This window comes from Mya arenaria, chromosome 16 (assembly GCF_026914265.1).
Source record: "Mya arenaria isolate MELC-2E11 chromosome 16, ASM2691426v1".
In the NCBI taxonomy this organism is placed as follows: domain Eukaryota; kingdom Metazoa; phylum Mollusca; class Bivalvia; order Myida; family Myidae; genus Mya; species Mya arenaria.
In genome coordinates this window covers 20,918,000-20,929,775 of record NC_069137.1, presented here as the reverse complement: position 1 = coordinate 20,929,775, position 11,776 = coordinate 20,918,000, and positions in this window count along the sequence as shown.

The window sequence follows — 11,776 nt, the reverse complement described above, 5'->3', positions numbered from 1 at the left end:
AATGGTTACTCAGTAACGCGACGGCGTAAATTTAATCAAACATTAATATAGTTACACAGGAAAATAAGAAATAGCTTTAAACTCCCTCACATTCATGGCAGAGTGCCCTAAATGGATGATCTGATCCCAGCCAACAGATCAGCGAAACACGAATTGTATTGCGTGTCCGGGGGGGGGGGGGGGATAGCAATAAAAACTATCCATGAATTAAAACAAATTAACAAATAACTACCAGGTAATTATGGCAATATAAATGTCATTTTTTACTTAAATTAATGTTAAATACAACTTATGTTGCAGTCAAACTGGATAAAATATCAGGAAAATGTGTCCTGTTCCAAAAAGTGTGTTTTGAAGCTGCAGACAATAGTCCAAAGGCCAAGAATTTAAGTGTTCAGATAGGGGCAGGCAAATCTTAAAAAAATGTCAAAATTTTAAAACTTAAATAAAACTAAAATTATACAAACCTTATATAAATCATGTGTAAACTTGAAAATACATACAAGAATACAATGTACACATAATCAAATGCTACCTGAGAGAATCATTTTTTTCAAGAACTACTTGAAGGGGTACTGCAACCCGCAAGCCTTTCGTTGTCGGCCGACACCTTTAAACCTCTTTCCCGCACATTAATTAAACACGTCTTATGTTTCGTCAGTGCCGGTTTTGATGACCAGTATAAATCCAAAAGCAGTTTTTCTGCCAAAATGTACCCATATGATTTGGATGAATGCTTAACAAGAAAGTGCAGTGTACACAATCAAATAAAGTATTTAGTGTTCCAGAAATAATGAGCAATCTGAAATCTGACCCTTTACATTCCTTAAATATTCACAAAGTGTTAAGTTCTTGTGTTTGTTATCTTTTTATGATTCAATTGGTAAAAAAATGGTGCAAATGTGAGAAGCCCTGAAGAAGAATACTGATATTTTAATAGAAATAGTGATGAAATCACTGACATTATGTTTACTTAGCAACTGAAGAAACAGACCAACCAGACCTACCAGTATGCTTATCTATATTTAACTGCTAAATTTTAAAAACCCAAAACATACAGATAAGATATGTGGCGCAGTAGTTTACATTGTGTGATTTAAATGCATATATTTTTGTTGGTGATTAGTTTAAATCCAACTGAAGCGATCTCTTATCAATATAAATCTTAGTTCATCCAACAAATTAAACATTTGAATGTTAGAAGATTTGTTTTCAGAAGATCAGCAATAATGTATTTTCTTTAATTGTCTCAATAAAAAATGCAATGTTCAAGTTTATAGGCACTGTTTTATCTGAGAATTTCCCTGGGTGTGAACCGCTTATTGTGTCCAAGTTATCCAAGCTGGATCTAAGACATTACTACAATATGGGCAATTTGCTCTGCCATTTTTATAGATAATTGTGTATTCCAAAGGTATTCTTTTGGTACATTGAACTCACAACAATATTTGAACTCCTGACGTCCAGCACCGCTGTCAGATTATCTAATCCAGCCACTATGCCATTGCATGCTCTTTACTGAACGAAAGATAAATGAATACTCACAATTTTGAACAGTATTTTTTTGGTCACAGAATTTAGAAAATTTGTTACCTGATGATCCTGTAAATTTTGTGTGGATAGACTAAATACTGTTCGAAGTTAGCAAATCAAAACTAACATTTTGGGTTTATTCAGTGTAGACCCTAAAATATCAATTTTGATTTATAAGTATGAAGGTTTGTTCAAAAGCTCAGTACAGTTTACTTTACTTGTTAAGTTATCCAATTTTTGTAAATAAATATTACTTAACTTGACTATAAAATACTGTAGGGGGGGCGTGTCGTAAAGTTAAGAAAAATCCAAATAATGCAACAGTCAACTGCAGCATGGGCCCCCAAGGTCCTGCTAATAGCGGGGACTTTGACTTTTGGTCCAGCCAATCCCAGGTAAAATTCCCGCTCTGCACAGACAAACAGCTGGTAAAAGCCCTCTCAAATGAATTATGGTCATTTCGTAACCGCTCATTGTTGGTCATTTCGTAACCATTGTGTTAGTCAATTCGTAACCGTTAAGAAATCGAATGGTCATATCTTAACCGTTGACTCCTATAATTATGAAGAATTAATTTAATACCATTTGAATTTACAAAATAAGTTTACTGTAAGTATAAAACATAAAAATAACAACATAAACAAAGTTAAATCTAGTAGTTGTATTCCTTCTTTATTCCTAATAGTGTAGTGCGATTTGCCAATAAACTCTGAAACTATGACAAATAGAAACATTCACACTAGCTATTTTTTATGTTGCGAAGGAAATATTATAAGTAGGCTGAATATTAAATGTAATAGTTTTTTAATTCATAGATGTTCTACCATTGAGAGGAATTGTGACCTTAAGCCAATACTTTTTAAATATATAGACCATATAACTTTAGAATTTCATTTTTTTTAAATTGCATAGAAGTATTGTAAAATGTAGTGAGCTTGCCGAATGAGAGTATGCGCTTTTTATATGCTTATTGTATTAAAAATGTGCTGATATGTTTAATTTTGTATCTTGTTATTGGTAATTAATACCATAACTAATAATTTTAGGCTGTTTTTTGTCGGTTTCTGATATAAAGTATGCAGAATATGGATCAATCGAGAAAAGAACAGAACAAAATTTTGTTCGTTTTAAACAATTCAAACAAATATAGTCAATGAAATAGGTCAAGAATGATCATTGATATAAACGTAATTTGAGTAAAAATACATCGCAATCAGTCTTAAATTATTGTTTATAAGTAAGCAAAATGTGAGAAAATAATTAACATATTTTGGTAGTATAACAAATCATGTCTGATTTAGCATGATATATATATATATATATATATATATATATATATATATATATATATATATCTAATAACTATTGAGTAACACAAATTATTGGCTTGCTACTAGTGAGAATTTGAGTAATGTCTCCCAATTGGTGTCTTGGTTGCTGTGCCACATACATCCAGGTTCGAACAATACACTTAACGAGGTGCTAAGTGTACTATTTATCACGTTGTTAAATGGTGGTTACCATATGAGCAATTGATTTCTGGACGGTTACGAATTGACTAACAGAATGGTTACGAAATAACCAAGATTCAGCAGTTACGAAATGGTAAGGTTACGAAATGACCAGATCCCCGTCAAATGCCCCTGGGGACATCCTAGGTTAGGCCCATTCCCTGTTTTCAGCGCAAAAACCAATAACACCGCATTCACTCAGCACTGCCGGTCCACCTTGAAGGTAAAAACATGGCCCATTTCCCGTGCTATCCCCGGTATAGACAATACCTGGGGGCCATGGTTACAATTGACTGGTGCATAACTGTGGCAGAATAAGGAAATATTTTATTGTTGCATTTATTATCAAATATGATAATTTAAGACACATGCAAAAAGCCACAATACGAATTGGTGATAGTGTTTGTTCTGTTCTGCTATTCAAAGGTGATTAGAATGACTAATGACATGACAATGACAAACAAAATGTAAGGCATTTGTATCCTTTCGTCTTTTATTTATTAAAATCTGAGATGTGAAGGGAGCAAATCCCTTTTTAGATTGGAACATACCAAATAATAATAAGCGACGATGTAGTGGTAAACCAAGTTTGCTAGAAATCAATCGAGTTTCTCCAAAATACAAGCAAAAATTACACCGGATGTTGATACTAGTGATTTAGTTTCGGATGAACAAAATCCGGATAAATCATTTGCTTTTCATCCAAAGGGTGGACGATTTATACTACTGCACAAAAGTCATAAAAAATAAACGAAAAAAAAGTTGAATATGTATTTTAAACACTTATCAACTTACCATTCTCTTTCCGTAAGAGATGAACGCCATACTGCATAATTGCACGGAGATGGTACCACGGAGATACCCGAAAATTTCCGTTATATTCCGGAAAGTTAAATTTCTGTATACTTGAAAATTTGGATGCTGATGGTACACGAAATATCGAATTTCCTTATTTCTGTTTTTTATGGAATGAAACTTCGGGATAATATACAATAGGCTTTAAATAAAGTAAAACAAATAAAAAATGCTTAGTATATAGCTATTTTTGACCAAAATTATGATTTTTTCCCTGGTCGCCTTAATAGCTATTTTTATGGATACACAAATATACGCACACAAAAGTTTAAGAATATTTTTTTTAATATTAAAAGAGAATAAGATTTAAAACAATGAAATGATCTCGTAAATAAACATTCAAGCTTATCAACTTACTGTTAGTGGACATTTTTATTGACATTTGATACATCAAATCTGAACTGAAAATATTAAGGAGACCAATTTTTGTCGCCTTAATCCAGCGGTCCCCATAATGCCTAGATTAATATATATATGGTCACCTTAATATCTGTAGTAGATATATATATATATATATATATATATATATATATATATATATATATATATATATATATATATATATATATATATATATATATATATATATATATATATATTATATATATATATATATATATATGTGTGTGTGTGTGTGTGTGTGTGATCCGTATGTGTTCTTTAATATGCACAAATAATTAAACCTAAGGGTGTACATCAATCCCAAATGTAAATAAGCGTGCACTTCAGCTCCAACAGTGAATTAGGGTGTTTAATTGAAAGATTGGTCTTTGAAATGTATTTTGGAATGTCCGTTGCATTACAATGCATACATATAAAATCATAGAATCAGGAAAATCATCAGGTTTGATCTGGATTTTCCCTGCAACGGGCCCTGATTCAATAAGTATATTCGAAAAAAATCAATTATCTTTATTGAACTTCATTGAGCAATAAACTTGAAAGAGTCATTGCGGAATTGAGAGCTTAATCACCTTTTTTTTCAAGTGTGATGTTCTTACAGACTTAAGAGTGATCTCAGTTATGACTAAAATCCTTTTTTTAACGGGCCATAAACTTATAAATCAAAATTTGTAAATTTTTGATACCTGGTTCTAGCAGCAACTGGCTGTCCTAAACAAAACATATCGGAACTCTGATGTCAAGAATTTTCTTATGTTAACACAGGTCAAAGGCATGTTTTGTCTGAAATCAGAAGCCAATAAAATCAGTCAAGGGTGTCCCATATAGCACGTTCTTTTCCTCATTATTTTAAATGGGCACATTATAGGTTTACACTTAAAAGATGCAAACAATGATTATGCTTAACTCATTATACTTTTATATTACAAAAAGAACACATGATTTGTGTACTTAAATAACTTTTATCATCAATCTAAATTTATGTTGCACAAACTAAAAAAATAAAAAGGCGCCAAGATATCGCCAATATTTTACATCTGAGTTTATCGTTACAATGCATTAAAATTAAAAGTGTAAACTTGAGTGTGTCCCTTTTAACCTGATTCATCTTAATGCACATAAACCCTCTTTTTATATACATGTTTGTAGACATACCTTTTTAAAGTATGTAAGAGTGTTTAATTAACTACAGTAAGAACAAAAGTACATTGATCATCACAGTTAAATGTTATAGTTATGAAATAAGCTACAGAAACATGCTCAGTAGCCAAAAGGTTTAAACATAAACCCGGTTTAGTGGCAATGGGCAAACGCCAAAGACAAAGTAAGTTCACGATTTTGATACGGGTTTCCAATGCATTATGAACATATTTATTTAGTAGCAGAACTGTAACTACACCATTGTCCACATGCTGCATACATGTGAATACAGTTAACAGTAAATTAACTGTTGATGTAACAAGTTTAAAAACATATATTACTATTTATAACAATTGTCTAAAAATAGATCACAACATTATATAAATCATGCGTGTTGGAAAGATAGCGAAAACCTGACAAGTAAGTCACGTAACTTTACCAAGGAAATCAGGAATATGGTCAAACGTAGCTCAGCCACATTTCTGTATGATAAATTTGAATGCCTGAGGCATTTTCACTCCGGTGACCTTTCAATTATCTAGCATGATAGAATATTATACATCTCAGTTACAGCCTCAATATGTTAATATTGTCTTATCACAGAATCTTAAAGGACCACAAATTAACATAAAAATAATGGATTATTTTTGTATTTTAATACATTTGGCCATTTAAACACAGACTATTAATCCGGTCAAAATATGTCGGGACGAAATCTATGGTTGCTATGGAAACATGAGTAAACCAATGGTCATTAATTATCGATAAAATGTTGCACCAATGACAAACCCTAAAAAGAAAGAAGTTTGGAAGAAATTGATTTGCATTGAAAAAATCATTATTGTTGGCATTTTTTATCAATTATTGTTTCAATTGTAATATTTATATCCAAAGGCCCAAAATCGCGCGATGTATATTATATGGATGGCTATACACAGACATTTGTAAATACAAGTCCCTTGGTTCTGTACACTAACAATTAGGCTCAATAAGAAATGTATGAGGAGCGTTTTATTACTTGTGGCAACATAGGTACTAAAAACGGTTTCCTCGTGTATATACCTGGACAGTATACTGGTTAGCGACCTATTATTTTCCCGTACCACTTTTTCGCCCACCCAGTTAAAACCAGTCAAAACGAAATGTTTTACACAAATCATTCTGGTGTGTCATTGCGGCATCTTTTTTGACATATATCAGCTGTTTTCTGCATTCAAATGTAGGTTGCATGTGAAATTCGACCCAAATAAACACTGTTTACACTTCTGACCTTGTAAGTTGCACGGGGGCTCTGTATGGAATATTTTATTTCTCCTATACCTATACCTATATCCTATATCTGCACTATCAGACGATTATTTTCATTATAAAGTATATGACGGGTGATAAATTATACTATCCATTGATCAATTGTCGTTTTAAATGGTCGCTAGACTGGTCGAATAAAATAAAATGTTTGAAGATATAGTTCAGAGAGAAATATATTAAAAACATCGTAAGAACAGCGAATATATGGGGCGGGCGAATGATGGTACAGTAGGGTGCTTATTTTAGCGAAATTATAAGGGTACTTTGCACGGAGAATATTCGGAATCCCTTGCTATTTTATAGTCACCAGTTCGTTGAAAAGTTATGGATTTTCAATAAACCTATCCAAATGTCACACGTTTTTCACGTGCACAAGTGAATAAATGCAACATAGCATTTGACATTGACAATATATGCATCAATCTGGCGAATATATCCGAAAAGAGCAAGGAGCGTATTGAAAGATGCGTGGCTTACTGGGTTAAAGCCCTGTATCAATTCAAAATGATCTAGACAATGTGCAGGCGAAATGGCTCTTCCGTATCGTGTTGTTGTTACATATGCATAATTGTTAAGGATCGAAGAAGGAGCGTAAAGATTTAGCCTAATTTGCAATTTACCGAGTCTTTTACATTGGTAATAAGTAACTTTTTTCGATTAAGAAAACTGGCGTTCCCTCCCACGTTCAGCATTAACACGAGCACACAATTCGACCAACCCTTAAGTATTTACTCAATATCTTTTTTAGCAAGCTCAGGAACAGACTTTATTTTCGGTGTTCCAAGATCTACCGGTGGATTTTCGAATATTGAACTGCAAATGACAACTCAGAGTAGCGCTGATGTAAGAGTTACAGTTCCTTTCCTGAATTTCAACCAACATTATGTATTTACAAAACACACCTCCGTGAACATCGGTTCTTCTGTGGCGCATTATACCAATGGAACCCAGTTTAAAGGTAAAGTTACGGTTAAGAACATATAATTTTGACGTTAGATCAAAGCGGTTAAACCAACTAAGCCAAATAAGTTATTAATGAAGATACAATTGACCTGATGTACAAGTAACTCAAGGGATTGTAAGTCTAACTATCCTGTGTAAGCACTCTGTTCCCGAATATAACACTTTATATCATGCTGTTGAATGCATGCCATCATTCTTTTCTATTTGTCACATGTAACGCAAATTCCAAAAGTCTAGGATTTACACCTATTGACTTTGATAACAGTTCACAAACTGTTCCAGGCCATTTACATGCGTGTTTATTTCCTTATCAAGCTATTGAAATCCACTCAACTAGACCAATCTGGGCTGCGATAGTAACAACCGCAAATCATGAATTGGAGGCATTCTTGCTTTTTCCGGTGAACGCATTATCAACAGAATACTTCATTCCGTCATACCACCCATACCAATTGCGTACCACTTATCGCATGTCCCAATTCTTAATCGTTGCAACTGAAGCTGACACGAGAGTGGCGATTGAATTTCCCTCTACATTTACTCCATGGGCAAAAGGACAAATTCAAATTGAATTGCAAAAGTACGAAACGTATCTGTTTCAAAATCAAATAGACACCACTGGAACACTTGTCACTAGTGATAAACCAGTATCTGTCGTCGCCGGTGATAGTTATGGTACAGTGCCTAAAAACGGCACTAGCTATGGATACATGGTTGAGCAAGTCCTACCAACCAGGTTTTATGATTTCAAGTTCATAGTTCCTGCAATTAGCCCACGCGACGACTACTACATCCGTATTTTCTCCGTTTATGACGACACGGAAGTGAACATGTACAATTCAACAACTCATGATTCACACTTCCTGAAAAGACTCGAGCCATTCGAGCGCCATTTCATGGCAGAGCCGACATTGTTGCTAGCTGATAAGCCAATTTATGTGATGATTTACTCAACTAACAATTTTATGATGACTGCGCAAGCATTTTCAAAATTATTCCTCGAAAAGGTCAACATTATATTTTTAATAGAGCAAATAAATACAATTTGACAAAAAAGTACATACAATTAGGTTACTGAATCTGCATCAGTCAGGTGAGAGTGAAACTGAAAGTAAACAGAAACATAGATAATTATGTATTATTCAGAGAGGGACAACTATGTATATATATGTAATGAGGTTTGATGTCTATACACAGTTTGGTATTTACCAGAATCAATTTAAGAATCAATTCAACTTTACAGCTCAAAAAATGTCAAAAGCATTTATTTTACAAATAATAAAATATGTCATCATACAAAATGTCACAGTTTATAAAGAGTTCTCAATAACTTCAGGTATGATTTAAAAGAAAATGGCATGTTCATGAGATATTCTCTGGTGAATATGCATCATAGTTCTAAGTAACCACAGTTCTGCAATCCTTCCCATCATTCTGACTGGCTGAATTTGAGTGGTATGAATGTATTCTATGGCTTTATTTCTCACTGAAAGGAAGAAAAGATTAAATAAAAAAGGGAAAAAAGACTAATAAATGACAAAACTGACCACCCATGAATTGGCAGACTTACTAATGTGTAAGAATACTCACAATATTTAGTCAAAAAGGAAGAACAGCCATTAATGGAATGTGAAGTTTAAAATAATTTCAAATGAATAATCAAAACATTGAGTTGAAAATTAATGACAGCAATTGAAATCCTATCATAACAGGAATTCCAATAAATCTAAAGACTAATAATGTTTGAAAAGTTGAATAATTTTTACAGAGAGTGATTTTATAATCCAAGTAACTATACAGAACATAAAAATGTTTCCTGAAATTTACACATTAAAACATTGATATGTTGAAATTTGATACTTTTCAATTATTATTTAAGTATTAGTTACTTGGTGATAATGTATGATCTATAAACAATTAAAATTGGTAGGCATCCAATTAACTGTTTAGAAGATTAAAAAAATGCTTTCTTTCTTAGTTTCAATTGTGAAATGCCTATATATAAGCCAGCCTTCATTTTTCTTTCACTAAATGGAAACTTGGCGTTGTAATTTGATTAATTGGGTTTTGGTTGTCGAGCTCCTTTAAGTTATTTAATATGAATTTGTCGGGCAATGCCCGTGGCAGAAACATGCGCATAAACAATAACAAACTTCAGCTTGACAGATTCTTAATTAATAATATAGAATGGCTTAATAAAAAATAACTGCCAATTCTCCAATAGTTTATTTACATTTTTTAAAACCGAAAGTGACCAGATCCTTAAAGAACCCGGTCTGTTTATTTCATTAAAAGCAATCACAATATCCAAAATAAAAACAATTGCAAATGTCTTATGATATTTATTCAAATTATAAAACATTTGACCAATGTTCATGCAAAAGAATTGGCAACTCCTAATAAATAGCATTCTAAATATAATAAAACAATGTTATGCAAAAACGTACCTCAATGTTTACTCAAAATAAATTACTATTTACAGAGGTTGGCATTTTAAAAGTAAACAAAAATTACTTCCTGGTTAATTCGGATACTCTCGGCTTTTAAGGTTGCATGCCTTATGAGTCATCAAATTGTTCTCGTTTTAGGCCACTCTCAGAAACGATGTGTTTTTAAATAGCCCTTGCGGAAAAATGCGACAGATTACTGAATCAAATGGATAGTATCATTGTGTAGACAAATGAATGAATTTTCAGAAACTCGATGATGCATTGTTGTTCTCTTTCGATTTGGACATGTAATTCAGCATGTTTTATCCCCTGTTTCAGTTTTTGTCAACATAAAAGCAGAAAATATACATAATAATTCATTAAAGTTATACTCACCGATGCAGGAGATGTCAATGTATCCTTGTAAAGTCATTGACAATCAAAACAATTCTTAAAATATCCGAAATCGGAAGTATAAAATGACAGTCAAAACGTCCCAAGACCGGCTGAAAAACGACATATTACAAAAAATGCTTGTGAAACTTTTTGCTCGTTTTATTTTGTTTCACATAATTAGATAAAACCCGTACTACAGTTGATAGATAATTTATTCATGATTATTTTGGTACCATTTTCGGCAGTAAGTATAAATGTTTGCAGGAGTAATATCCATTGGAGTGAGTAGTGGTATTAGCATTGTGCAGAATAGGGAAATGCAAAAAACGACGTTACGTTGTTATTGCTAATGTTATGCTATATTCACGTCTCTTATCTGAATGAATCGTATCTTACCTGGATTTTCAATTGAGTATCCTTGGTCATTTACGGGATCATCAAACTCGTACTTGAACATGTAACTACTGGGAAATGGTAGAACAAACCGCTTAGCAGCTGTGTGCTTTGGCAAGAACTGAAAATAATTTTAACACTTTCAGAAAGTTTCTATTTTGTAAACATGAAAAACCTAAAGTTAGAATGCCTAGGAACACCATATAAAGTATCATTTCAAGCTAGTATAATCCGATGCCTTTGATCTTGCGTGCATACCAGGTATAGAGTTCCAGCCATTTAGTAAGTGTTTGGAAATCAGAATTTAATACCCAACGGAAGAAGACAATAAGGCGTAAATTGTTAATATTGTAATGAATAACAATGAGCGTATTTAACTGTGGTGTTTTAAGAATAGTACGATCGATTAAAAATATCTACAGATAAAACTGCTCAATAAAAAACAACGATAAGCTCGTGTTTGGTGATACAAGTAGACATTAAAATTTATCGTAATGGTTTATGCAAATTATCAGTTGTTTAAGATATGCAAGAACATTTGCAATCATGCGTTTCCCACTCAAGAGGAGAAAACAAATTTATAGTGACTTATGGCTATATTTTATTTATGGTAAATTGAAAGCTTGTATGGATCATGTAAAGGGTCACCAATAAATTGGACTGAATGCAACGCTATAATCTTGGGCAAATCTTTTATAAAAAAATAAGATGTCGAGAACCCTTCCTAAATAAAAAGTTTATAAATGTTAAATCGAGACGTACAACTGTTTGAAATGGATATATCACTTTTTCATTTATGTACATTGAACATAGAAGGGCAACAACACTTCCCTGTAAAGCTAGCGG